The 14,593-nt window shown below is 37.6% G+C and overlaps 1 protein-coding gene across 2 annotated transcripts in view; it reads left to right on the forward strand.

Moving 5' to 3' along the window:
* Window positions 1-14,593, forward strand: part of dlgap3 (discs, large (Drosophila) homolog-associated protein 3) — a 160,700-nt gene that overhangs the window by 91,315 nt on the left and 54,792 nt on the right. For both annotated transcript variants that reach the window (XM_072447623.1, XM_072447624.1), the window contains exon 2: window positions 419-497. The gene's annotated coding sequence lies outside the window, so the exon portion shown is untranslated. The remainder of the gene's footprint in view (window positions 1-418; window positions 498-14,593) is intronic.

Genomic DNA, 14,593 nt, shown 5'->3' on the forward strand with positions numbered 1-14,593 from the left:
TGAGTTGGACGTGAACAGGCTGTATTGCTGTATTGCAGTATTTCTGTCACAGATTTTCCCACCATTGTTATGGTGACTGATGAAAAGAAGAGAGGAGTCAAAAAGTTCTCACGGATACCCAAGCACCCAAGATTCAGAAAATCTCCTTTGGTATTTTCTCCTTAAGATATAATCCTACAAACGTCTTCTGACTATAATTCTCTTATAGATGAATGGCACTTTCTTTTTTGTTGATTTTGTTTAAGGAACAACGGAACTGGAATTTTATTTTATGGCATAAAGCAGCTCTTATTGTTATACTTTTGGGGAAGGGTTGTTGTTTTTCTTGTCTGGTGCGGGGATATGATGTCCTGTTTGTGGAGGTTGTTGAGTTCAAGGTTCTCTAACGTTTCTTGCCTTTGTGTCTTTCCTTCCGCAGAGTGACTGGGAGAGAATTTATTCAGACGGCTTTTCCTTCCTGAAAAAAACATGGAGCCCCGTTTCCTGATGACACTGTGGTAAGTCCGAATTGTATGAATATATGAATGGCTTCGCGCTAGAGGTGGGAGATATTCCAGTTCCACGTGTAATCTTCCAACATATTATATGTGACATATTATGCCAAATCCACTTAAATAAGCGGCTAACCTAGTTAGAATAGTGTTTTTCATCCTTCACATACTCAAAGTTCTATTTTGATTGATACATGGATGTTAGAGTAATCTTGAATTGTCGTGCAATTGAGGGTCATGTGCTCAGAAAATTCCTGTTTTCACCTATCCTCTACCCCCGCCTACATGCCTGTACCTAATCTGATTATTTGAAAACCTAAGACTGTGAGTGACACATGTAGAATTCTAAAATGTCATGCAGCCATAAAAACATGCATTCGTTGGTGAAAAAGTGGGAAGAGGCTTATCAGGTTTGCAGTTTTGAATAGGAAGTCAATAAACCTGTTTCTATCATCAAGCCATTTAAAATATTGTGATTTGCAATGAACAAAATGTAAAATGATAATCCAATAATATTATAGTTCAATGATATCTAGTTGAAAATCATGATATGTCTCCTTAAAAGAAATGACTATATTGAGATTATTTTTTTGTCATATCAACCATACCTCACACACAAGCCTACAATTCTTGCCACTCCTTGTCACCTGAATAACTTCAAGAAAATTCCTCTTCTTTCCTTGCGCGTCCTTGAAATGCTTCCCCTGGAGGAGTGCATAAGCGTTCCCAGAGGAGCCTCTCATGGATTAAGCAGTGTCACTGAAGCAGATCTAAGAAAGTAGGGATCAGACGCATGCCACTCACGCTGTTTCTCAAGTGTGCTCCGTTTGAGCTCTCATGTGAAGTAGGCCAGTCCTTTTTAAGCCACAATGCACAATCATGGCCATGTCAAATATTGACTAGAGTGAAGTAACAGTAAAATCAATGTTTGTGCTTTTTTTTCTTTTAGGTTATTAGGTTAGGTTAGAATATTTTGAAAAGGAGCCAGAGCAAACAGCTACATCAACAAAAATTGCTACTATTAAAGAAAATGCCATTATATTCAACCGTTCCATAAAAACAAGTATATTTTTTTGTAAACTTGGTCTTAACAAATGGACAAAAACATTTTAAGTTACTAATTTGTTGTCAACCACTGCCAAAAGTAACCAACAAAAGTCAGCCAAAGTGACCCAACAATAATACTGTGTTTGTATCTAGTTCGATTTGCATAATACCCCTTAATCTTTTTATAACCTATGATCCCATCTCTGCTGATGTACACGACCAAGATAACTAAAGTCAGGCTTCAGGTGCTATATCACATTATAAAATAAATTTTTTGTGTTTGTTTTATAATGTGCCTTTATAATGCGTCTTCTTTCTTTGTCTGAATATGAGGCTATGAATGCAAACATAACCACACAGCTGGTGCTTTAAAGTGCCACATTTATCAGCCATTGGTTCAGACAGCAAGTCCAGTAGTATGTCGTGAAGGTAGCAAGAGCCCATATATCTATATCTATAATATATATATATATATATATATATATATATATATATATATATATATATATATATATATATATATATAATATAGATAGAATATAGATAGATATATAGATATAGGTATCACTCCCAAATGCAAAAAAAGCCATGATTTACCTGAAGAAACATCCTGCATTTCCCTCAAGTGGAGTTGGTCTAAAACTGCCACACATTCACTCATTCTTCAATATAAGTCCTGTTATTCCTTTATTAAACCTCCGGAAATAAATGAGCGCTCCTCTGCTAACGTCACTGGTCTTCATTGCTTTGTCTGGATTCTCCTCCATTACACATACATTAACTCACTATTTGTTTAAATGGCTGTCTGTATTTCAAACTAATTTCTAATCATTAGAAGTTAGTTAAAGGCGCAATGGACGATTTTTCGACGATTTGAGAACGCAGGCGGAAGTGCGCATGCGCACTCCCCCGTGCGGACTGATACAACACACACGTGCGTTTGTTTATTAGCGCGACGGATCGCATCGCATCTCTCATCTCCCGGAGATTTCCTTCTTCTGAGTCAGCTCGAACTGTCTTTCTCCGTCTTCATTTTGTCCCGTACACTGAGGGAACTATAGATAGATCAATGCGCTTAGACACGCGAAAACGTGGGACGAGCCACACGCGGCTGCAGGTGAGCGGTAGGTGCGTTTTATGAGTGATACGTGGCAGAAATAATCGGTAGTCCACGCCACGAGGAGATAAGACTCGTAAAAAATCGTCCATTCAACCTTTAATGTGAACATGTGTACAAACAATATCTTGACACCAAAAGCTTGTTATTTGGAAGGCACAACTTTGGCACTGTTGTTGTCGTCCTGTTGCACATGTGCAGTTCGCTCACAGGAGCACAAGCTGCAGACAGACAGGTTATCCCAAGGTTTTATTCTGCACTGTATCAGCCTGGCGTGGTCCTCAGTGCGCATGCACAAATCTCCATATCAAGCTGCTCTCCTCCACGGTTGTAAAAGCTCATGTTAGAGAGTGGAAAAATGAACCTCTCAACAAAGTAAGAGCACGCAGCTGCAGCAAAGGAACAACCAAGATTACCGCAGTACTGCTCAGTGGCCTGTAGAGGCCACTAAAAGTCATCATGACTTCTAGCCAAGCTTAAGCAGCACAAATGAGGGGAAAATATGGATATATTTCTTAAAAATATATACATATAATTCTAGGTTTTATTCTTTTAATTCAATTTATTTTGTAGTACCCAAAATCACAACAGCAGTTGCCTCGAAGGGCAAAGTTCAATCTTCAATTAATGCTTGCCTTGATTGCCAGTGCTACAGACTATAGTTAAGTAAAAATAGCCAGTTCACGTGCCGCCCAGTCGAGTAGTACTCTTGTTTATTACTATCTATTATCTATACTATTATCATCTCCTTTTTCTCACTTTCCCTTTTATTTTCTCTGCCTTTGACTAAACACTGGTGTTCAACTAATGTCACCAGCATTTCTGCAAAGCACTTCCTGTAATGGCTCAGATTGCTCTTGACAGCTCGCCCCATTTTAATCATAGCTTATAGGTCATGTAGCTTTCAGAAAGTGCTTGGTTTTTATAGAGTTTCAAGGATTGTTGCAGGAATCGGATATCTTTGCTTTCAAATGCACTTGTGACATAGCAATGATTTAGTTGTGTAATTGTTTAAGTATTCTTATGAGTGTTTTTTGCATAACAACTTCTCAGATATATCTTTGGCCAAAGGGTTAGTACTGAAAGTCTGCTGTGTCTGATTATCCGGTAGTTTCTATCCAGGTACTCAATTTTCTATATTGGTTGGAATTGCATGTGGTCAAACAAAATGCAATTGGACAAATCATTATTGGCCTGTAAAATGTAGCCAGGGTTTAAAAATTACAATTACAATCCTGATACAAGAAAGTATACAAAGCTTTTTCACAATAAGCAAAAGCTGTATTGCCATTGTTCTTGCAGCCATTAAAGATTTTATGGTCCTAAAATATCAATTGGCTGAAGACTTCTGGGCTGTTCCACATCCTTTGTCAATTCTTCTATGTGTTTGCATTTGCACTCACAAACAATCTTCACAATGGCCCTTTAGACAACTCCTTTTTGACTCACAATATTTGAGTTCATGAAACGCAGAGTGCATGTGGGCCCGGGTCACTGCTGTCGACACATTCTATCCTCAGCCATAACACTTCAAACAGCATTCCTTCCTTTGTGCATAGTGGTCTAGTAGGAGTAATAGGAAAGCCTTCAGATTTTGCACTACAGAAGAGACAGCAATAGTTTTCAAAGATTTCAGAGAGAGAAAATCCTATCCTCCTCCTCGGATGAGCAAACAAACTGAGTTACGGACTGAGTTACGCAGCACGCAGTTTCAGCCCATCCTCCAGGAAGCACTCTGTACCTGTCAGACGCCCCCCTCCTCGCGTGCTCGAGAGGAACCACGGCTATTTAAGCACAGTTTGCTTCAAGCGCTAGTTCTTTTGTCCCAAAGCTGCTGCCGCTGACATGTGCCGCTATGTCTTGCGCTGTGTATCGGCGCACGCCTCGGCCTCTGTTTACACCATGGATCTATTATATTATCGGTTTACACCTCCACCATCTCCACGCTAGGCTACGTCACGGGGTGGGCAGGGGCCGCACGCTCACAGGATGGGCGGGGAGGCAGATCTTCGCGAGGGTGGGGGCGAATCTCAAACTAAGCCGTCTGCATTTTGGGGTTTGTGAGCTAAGATATGGGTGATATTTTTTAACTATTATGTTATGGGTGTTGCACAACACTTATTATTATCAAAATATGCCCTTAGGGTATATTACGAACCGGAAAAATAGCACAATAATAGTAATTTTTCTTAAAGGTGTATAACTTTTTGAATTGATGGTCTGCTACATGCTTATCTCCATGGAGATGTGAGTTCAAGTCACAGGTCAGATCGGTGGTGAGGCAAGCCCTTTGACAGTAATAATGCATTATTTAAAAAGGTGTTTTTTTCCAGACAGTTTTGAGTGCTCACTTGCAATCTTCTTCAGAGTGTCACGTGATGTTGCTGTGATGCATCTTGTCAGCTGATTTACACAGGTTTTTGTTCTGTCTTCCTATTGGTAGAGGTAGGACGACAACACCACCTGTAGTCCGACTTCTTTAGGTAAAAGGCCCATTCATCCTGGTTTCTTATGCTCTGGACTGAAAAAATAAATTATCATAAGACCAAATGAACCTGACTAGAAATAATATATGTTTTGCAAGCTATTTTTCAGAAATAAAAAATACATCTAACAATGCCATACTGTGGAACATTCCTTGCAAACTAATATCGTCATGGTGATGGAACCCACACCAGAAAAGTTGTGCTTCTTTAATCCATATGGCAAACTTATATGGCAACATTCTGAAATATAATTTGCTCTCCAAGTGTGGAAACTATCAAATATAAACTTAACCGTGTCAATACACAGCTTGTTGAATCAATACAAGGAGCAGTTTAGATCAAGCACTGAAACTGTAACTATTGAAAGTTGAAACAGCAGGAGTGCTACTTGGATTGTAGAGATTTTTAGAAATTGTCCTTCAATGTAGGAATCAGTCTTGAATACAATTTTTTTTTTTTTTTAAACTGAAAAAGAAAGACAATTATTCGAAAGCATTTATTTCACATGGCAGATTAGGATAGGATCATTTCATCCTAATCCACAATGTGGTTAAAAGGCTTTTAGAACTTCAGTTTTGTTTTTTTGTTTTTCTCCTTTGTAGTCAACTCGACCATTGGACCACACAGTCTATGCATTCAACCAAACACACTGAACAGTAGTTTAGCTAGTAACCATGCTGACATCAAACATGTGAATAAATACCGTTGCATCAAATTGCTTGTACCCACTTCTGAACACATGGAAGACATATTGAAATGCACGTGTTGTGGTCGCCTTTGAGGGAGAAATGAGCCAAGTTATTGACAGTGTTACTTGCTCAGCAGTCAAATTACTTCTGTAGCTTTGAGCCATTGGTTTTATTTGAACTAATGTACAGTAAATGAGTCTATGTTGATGCCAAATATCTTTCAGAACGCTGTCTTCACAATGTAAAGTCCTCTGCAAACAGTGGGATGCTTGAAATGGCTGATTTTCATTTCCCCCAGCATTTTTGATTCGTCGGCATCCTGTCCAACTCGCCTTGAGTCTCTAATGCTCTGTCAGTGTCTGTCTTCTTCACTCTTGTTGATTTATGGATATCTTTTATCAATGCCGAAAGCGGGGCTCATCTGTTCTGAACTTCCACCGGTCTCATATCATCCGGTGAAGTGCACAGATTTGGGAGAATTGAGTCTATGTGTGTGTGCGTGTTTGCGACGCAGATACTGAGCCAGCCAGTGGATCAGCCTTCATATGATTTAATCAAAGCCATCCATCACGTCGGGATAATTAGAACGCAGTATAGATCGCAAAAACCCCAACCCATTGCTTTAAGCTATGTTTCATATGGAATATGCTACATTGAGAAGAAAATATTCCCTTTTGCTGTTCATTAGGGTTACATTTTTTGGGATTTAGATTTAGTATTGACACCAAAGAGCGATTTAAGCCAGTAACAGTTAGTCTCAGGTCAGCGGGTGATGGTCAATTAGAGGTGTCAAATTAGCGCTGGCAGGCACAGCTCTGTACAAAGCCTGATTATGACCGAGACGAGTTCATTGCGCTAAATGTTGGCAAGTGATGAGAGGGAAAAAGAAAAATTACTGTCACATTTACATAGCCTTTGGTTAGGGAGGTTTCAGGCTTCCGATTCTCCCAGGTTCAGATTCTCCTTCAGTCTACTGCGAGGGCTCTGGCTACAATGGTAGTGCAGGGTAATGGATTTTAATATTGTTAAGTGTCATGTGTGGTAAACCAGCGGGTCCAGAATATTAGGTTAGCTGTGAAAACAGATTGCTTGGACGGTTGGACGGTTGGATGGTTTTTGTAGGGATAGAAGTGAGCAGTGAATTCAGGGTATTCTAGTTCGGATCACGACTAATTGTTGCTGAAATGCATTGCTAACAGAAAAATGTCTTGATATTAAAAAAAATCTATTTGTGGGAGCCCATTTTTACACATATATTTAAGACATATAGCCTGGAACATTATGCTGTCTCCACAATTTCAGATGGCTATGATTGACATATGGATTAACCAATTGGAGATATGTTTGTGCCAAAACAAACAAGAAATGGGCTACAAATAAGAAAATGTGATTGGATCATCCCAATATTTGTCAGGAAGGACTGGCTTGCTATGCTTCTGTGGTCGGTGATCTAAACTAAGGTTTTTTTGTGGTAGGACTAAGAAGTGCCACTGTACAAATGTTTTGAGATAATTAAGGTATAGTGTCGGCAAAAGTACATGCATATCTCTAGAGAAGAGGCTTTGCTTGCATTTTTCCCCAATTATGATAATGCCAGTTCTGAAGATGATTTACGTTGCATGCACAGATTAGCACTAAGCCTGCCAACTTGTATTTTATATTACATTAACTCATAATCACTTGCATTTCCGTCTCTGAGGTACACTTTTAATGACGACTCAAGTTTACATTGATTGGATGAGGGTGTGTGGGCTGGGATCTGCGGAATCTCCTGGGGTTTTAAAACAATATAGACTAATGAATGTGTGCATATTCTAATAAAAGAAAACAAGTCATGAACACTTATGGTAAAGTGTACACATTTTCTGTCATGATTACTCGTACTACAATACATTTGAAGCTCACATTGTATTCGAGGCTTGCCTGACCAGCCAAGACAACACCCTTTGGCAATACATTACAAAGACATTTTTGTCTGGAATCATACCCCTGCCATGATTGACAGGAGGATTAACCAATCAGAGTATAACACATGGTCATGGATATTCAGAGAAGATTTTGACACATGCTACAAAATAGTCACTGCAGTTGGACTGTCTCAAATTAGGAAGTAAGGAGTACGTTTTATTTCTGGCCCGAAATAAAGCTTTTGGGGCAGAAAATAGTTAAAAGCTGGAATTGAACCCACAACGCCACAGTACCAGTGCCACTACACATGTGCAAAACCATTACCAACTGTACAACCAGTCAGCACTGGTCGGGCAACTCCAAGGCTGGGGATGGTTAGATTAAGAATATTAATCTAGTATTTTTAATTGTAATCTTACCTACTGGGGATGGTTAGGTTTTCGTCCCTGTAGAACTAGATAATATGCTAACTTAAGCACATGAATCAAACTCACGACCTTCCTTCAGGGAGGTGAGAGTACTAACTCTGATGGTAATACGTCAGCCTGACTCCTGGTGCAGAAACTAAAATGACTATAATACCATAATAAGTTGTGGTGGAGGGAAAATCACAGAAAAAGTAGAGATTCAGTCATTTAAAATCTTAATTGACTGGACCGACACAATAACTGACATGCGGAAACGGACACATTTAAAAGAATCTTGACTAAATGGGAGTACCCAAGTACCCCAAAAATACCCAATACTGGTCCTGCTCCTTTATGATTTTGTTTGTTTGTATTTTTCTTCTCTCTTTTCTTTCACTTTTGAAAATAAATAAATAGAATCTTAGTCGACTAACATTTGTATTAGTCGAATAATATTTGCATTGGAACTGGTATTGTGTTTGATTTCCCTTTTTATAAATCCACGGTTTACTTCTCTAATCAGAGTTATTAGCGTGTCTTTTCAGTGCAGTTTGGGTCAGGTGCATCGTCAGGTGGAGATCGTATCACGCCCCCTTTAGTCGACATATTGACCAAGAAAGTCGACTACAGGCCAAGCATTCTGACCCAGCTTGTCCAGTAATTAGTTTAATCTCCTTTAATTCTGAGGTGATTGGTTTGGTGTAGTTCTTTAGCTGTGCAAGTTTTGACTGTATGTTTCTTGCGTAACTCAAGCACCACGTTTCACCTCGTTCCCTCCACACTGATGTGAGCCTCTCAATAAGAAGACATCCTCAAGTGTCATTACTTGTTCTTTAGCTGCCCTTATTCTCACTGAATTCATCTGCCCTCCTGACTCTGCTTCATACGGCTTTATAACCCAAGGTGTTTATACTCATTTTACACTAAAATAGGTCATCAGTGTTTTAGTAATCTAATGTTGTATCTAATGTCTCCTTGTCTTTTACAACATGTGTTCACATTCTGGAGTTTTATTATGTCATGATTTCAGAAGGAGGGCAGGGGTATGTGTAACTCTGTGGGAGACGCACTATCTGCAAGAAATATCCAAACTTAAAATCCACAGATGTTGAACCTCATCATTTGTTTAGGATTGGCTCCACAATCTTGCTGGATTAATCTTGTGTTTTACAGTCACTGACAACAATCCCCTCTTTTGGGGTTAAATATTGGCACCATTTTCTGAAGCTATTGTGAAAAAAGTAGTTCTATTTTGTTACTGTGTGCTGACAGAGACAGAGAACTTATAGGATTGATAGGCCCAGTATTTAGAGGTATCAACCATAAAAGTGCGTGTTTAAAGGTTTTTAAATGTTTACTTTCACTAGCAAGGACCACAACCTCAGCTATGATGCAAAGTGCTTATTGGCACACAAGAAACATGAACAACACAAATGTACAGAAATGAATGCAGTTTTGGGGCTTCAAGCGATGAGGGCTGTTGGCTCCTGGGCCTCGATTCTCCCATCTAGGACATAAATTAGAATAATTAGAATAAACAGAAAATTCCACCATAGAAAACTGACATGATCCAGCTCAGTTTAAACTATAGGGATTCTAGAACGTTATGACATTTTGGAAAATAGAATATTCCATTTTTTTCCGCCATAATCAGATCCTTGTTTTAATTATTTATTTTTCTGCGGCGGTAAAGACGAAGGAGCTTTCTGTATTCATGGGGAAACACACATATGACAAGGTGAGATCTGTGGTTCAGGTGCTCAGTTGTATTACAGCGATTACAACCATATAAAAAACCTTTATCCTACAATGGAGTCCTACTACTCTATTTTTACTCATCTTTGGTCAGTAGTTCAGCTGGCTTACGTCAAAAGATACAAGTATTCATTAAATCTTGAAAAAGCTGCGCTCAAGCAGAAGAAAATCGATCAAGACGCCGTAATAGGTCACTCTGGAACCAAACAAAGCTCCTGGGGTTTTAATGGCAAAATAGAAGAAATATACTTTTAATACAAGTATAATTTAGTCTATATTTCCCTCCATCCTTGTCACAGATAAAGAAAAAAAGAAAATTCATGTCTCCTTGATGAACATAAACAATCAGTATTTGTAGTTTTTTACTGTTTTGTATGAGGAAAAAAATATGGGTTTTGCTGGTAAATACTTTAGTAACTGGCAATGTATGTAATGTATTTGTGGCTTGTAAAAGTTTCATTAAATGCATTGAATAATAATTGAAGTGTACTGCTTCACTATGCAAAGTTTGGCTGGGTTTGTTCATTTGTTTGTAGTGAATTAAAGCAGGAAAATGATGGGTTTATGGCATTGAACCAAAACAAGTATTAAGTGGGTACAATATGATGTTATTAAAATCAATACAATGTCTAACATTCTCATTGGGCTCTGCAGCTGGAGAATGATTTGTTCAAATTTTCTTTGGATATAATGCTGTCGTTGTAAAAACAAAATTTCAAATTTGATATTGATACTGAAGAAAATATGATTTGCCGATGTCGATTTCAATATCTCAGTGATAGTAAAAACAATATTCTTTTATATAATGGAATGTCATTTTGAGTACAAAATAATAGTAGTTGCTTTTTTATTCTGTGTTTTTATGATGCAGATCAAGACCATTCGAAAACTATTCACGAAAGGTCCAATTACTATTGTTGTGATACTAAAATGTCAAACTCAATTTTAATACTATAAGGAATATACTTAATTCTCAATACTAATTTCGATACCACAATACTAATTTCAAAATACTATTTTTAAGTCAAAGTTTTAGACAATAGAATGAAAATTATTTTCTTAATAAACCCTGTGGTTTTAGTTCAACCAAGATTCAAGATTCAAAACAGTTCAGGAAAGGTCCTGTTAATGTGATTTTATTTGTATCAATACTTGCTCAAATGAGTATTCGTTTTCGATACTTTTGACAAATGTAAGTCTAGATATATTGTATTTATTTAATGTATTTCAGTATCAATGCTTGTTCAATTGAGTATCTTGTTTCGTTACCATTTTTAGTAATTAGTATCAATTTGACTAATAATCATGTACAATGGCCACATCAAGTTTGAGCTTGGCCAGTTCAGTTCAGACAAATATAAATGTGTGTTTACTAAAATATTATTCTAATCTAACTATTTCAAAGCCACACACCAGATTATGAAACATTGTGTTGCTGAAAATACTACAGTAAATCCATGAATTAAATAGTATGTTGCAGCCGGCGATGTTGAGTGATTGATAGATATTCTAAACATGATTGAAGGGTGAACATAACATGGTTGTGGTTGCCATAGTGATAACCTTGATCTTGTAAGTCATATATTCAATATGTGCGATGAAAAATGACACTTAAGAGACACTGTACTGCAAATACACCGTCTGTCTTACTGTGGAGAATGAGTGATTGAATGGATGGCATTGTCACTGAGAAGGTTACACGCATCTTAAAATGTACTGGAAAAATATATTTCAAAAAGAACACTGACACTACTACTACTTTAATTCAAGGTCAATGACACAATTTGATTCGGTCTTGATTTAATTTGTATCCATTATGGAAAATAAACTATTACCATAATATTTAATAGTGATTAAAGAAGCCAATATTATTTTGTGTTGAAAATGTAATTCAATTGTATAAAGTAAGAGTAGTTTTATTATCTTTACGGCATTGAAATTGATATAGATATCAAAACATTTTAGATTCCTTTACCTGTTACATCTATATGGACAAACTATGAACAATTCCTTTTATTAAAAATCTGAATTAATTGGCACTTTCCCCACTGCGATGCTAAAATGCCCCAACGCTTCTGCATTTGTCCCAAATCCTTTGTTTCTGTTTTTATTCCGTTTTTATCCGCGCTCCTCTGACGGCGCGCGTCACTCGAAAGCCCTTCATTTACCTTCTTTCAGGGGACAATAAGGAGTTTGAGCACAAGAAGAATCCCAACGACCCCTTTCTCTTCGTTTATGGGGCCATGTAATATTCAAAGCTTGAGAAGTGTTGATTTTCTATTGAAATACTTAAATATAAAAAGAGTAAGTAAATAATGTTAGTCACTTTATTTCACTAACAACCCATATTATATGTACTTACATTGCAGGTGTTTAGATTACATGTTGTTGCAGGACGTTACTACTACTGTTCTACTTAAAGGTGTACTATGTTACTTTTCTGGTGGAGGTTCTGCCACCTGCTTGTCTCTAGGGGAATATTATTTTTTGCCTATAGAATGTTCTACAGTTTGGCATTATGAAATGAAGAAATACACAGAGGTAATGGTGGTAGACAAGGAGGTGGACTCTTATGGAAAGGTTACATAGTTTCATCTATGTCAGGTAAGAGATAAGAGATGATATATTACCATGACATGTTGAGACCGCTGCCACACCAGCCATTGTGTGACATTTCTGACAAAAACAGAAGTTACTGTTGAAACATATTAGGCATTTTGTTTGATATAGATAAACAATTCTACGAAGAAGATGAGATGAATATTCCTAATTTACATATTGCACCTTTAATTAGAGTGATAAAATTAAGTGGAGTGTAAAATGGTGCGTCACCAAAAACAATTCAGAGAGAATTGTTTGCACACAGATAATGCAAGTGTAGCTAAATCGTAATTTCAGGAGATTCTTGTAATAAGTCACAGAGTAAAGAGTTTACAATGAGTAATGAGCTGTCTGCAGCTAATATAAATAAAAGTATTTTATCTCAAACCTGAAAGAAGAGGCAAGGAGACAAGCAAGTCACGCCACATGGTCAAATTACAGCTCAGATTAATTAAATTAAAGATGAACTGTGGAACATTCTCAGCAAATCAATAAGACCTATGGAGACGAGCAGGTGGCAGACCAGAAAGTTACAGAGTGCACCTTGAACAAAGTAAATTTGGCCCAAATTCTATACCGTTTTTGCAAAAACAAAGGTATATTGATGTCTGCTTAAACATTGTTTCAAGGCGTATAAATGAATGCATATAACAAACAAAATTATGGAAACACTAATACACACCAACTCGAGTAGATCTTCATCATCGAGAATCTTAGTGCAGCTATTCCCTACTTTTAGATCGTCTTCCTTGATTACATTGTGTGCCGGAGAAGTGCGAGATAAGATGAAATTAGAACTTTGGCGTTGTCCAAAAGTAGAACTGACATTACTCACACAGCGATGGGCACGAGCGTCTGTGAAATGATAATGACATTTGATTAAAACTGTGACAAATGCGATCGCGTCTTTTTAACGAAGCCGAGAACCTGTGACAAAGTGATGAAGGAAAAGTGGGACGGCGGGAGGACGAGGTACCGCCGGAGAGCCAGGTTTTCATAAGGTGAAGGTGTTTTGTAATGAACACCTCACAGACTGGCAGCAGAATGTCAGCAGTTGCAATTCCATCCTCCCCATCCGTGTACTATCCTTTTGTCATTGCATTGTCTTTGCCAGACTCGCGACGCCATTTTAGTCTTTCAATGGAGTGCGGTGAGAGTTCTTGTATTTCGGTGGTTACTACTTTAGCACTCGGGATAATGGTTTATAATGCACTCGCGGCTGCTCTCTGATGGCCAGTGGACACACTTTACAAGAGCAGAGCACTAATGAACTGGTGTGCAATCTGTCCAGGGGCAAGCAAGCGGGGGTGAGACTCAAAAGTTTGGAAATATAGATCCAGGCGCAAGTTTTTATTAACATGGAGGATGCATTTCCATGTTTTCAAAAACACTGAACTGCCACAAAACTGTAATAGTGAAAGTAGTGTGCTCAAACTAGGACAAATATATTAAGTTTACGAGGAAATACTCTATTCTGACGGAAAATCACAGCATGAAAGCACAATTTGAATGATCGTATTTTGGTACTTTTGATGGCTGCAATTGTTTTGGGGTAATGATGTTCATTTATACATTTAGGTCTCTGCCATTAATACAAATGTTCATTTCAAATCATCAATTATTTACTTGGTTCTTTTTAATCAAGGTGTCTTTCTTCTGTCGGTGTGGTTTGGAGCAGAGCAAGAAGAAATCATTTTTTGTGTGTGTTGAATGGCAATGATTGATGTCAATATTGTTTGTGTTCAGGAAATATGGACATTTTGAATTTTTAATAACACAAAACAAAATTGAATGGGAAATTGTGATTGATCAATATTAGAGAAAGGAGGGGGATTGTGTCATATTGCCCAGTTATTTGATCTGATTACAGTCATGTGTTTATCATCCAATTGTACCAGTCTTTGTCACATTGGTTTGTCATTTTGCTGTATTAATATGCACAAGAGTGAGAAATAAGAATTAAATTTGATTACTCATATCAGAAGTTGCAGTTTACATGCCATTTCATTAATCTGGTAAAACATGTCTCCATGGTGTCTTATGTTATGTGCTAATTCAACTTTCTTATTCTTGTATTCATTTACCAATTAAT

Source organism: Eucyclogobius newberryi, unplaced genomic scaffold, assembly GCF_026437365.1.
Source record: "Eucyclogobius newberryi isolate DKJ021-1_F unplaced genomic scaffold, fEucNew1.0.hap1 SCAF_16, whole genome shotgun sequence".
NCBI classification, from domain to species: Eukaryota; Metazoa; Chordata; class Actinopteri; order Gobiiformes; family Gobiidae; genus Eucyclogobius; species Eucyclogobius newberryi.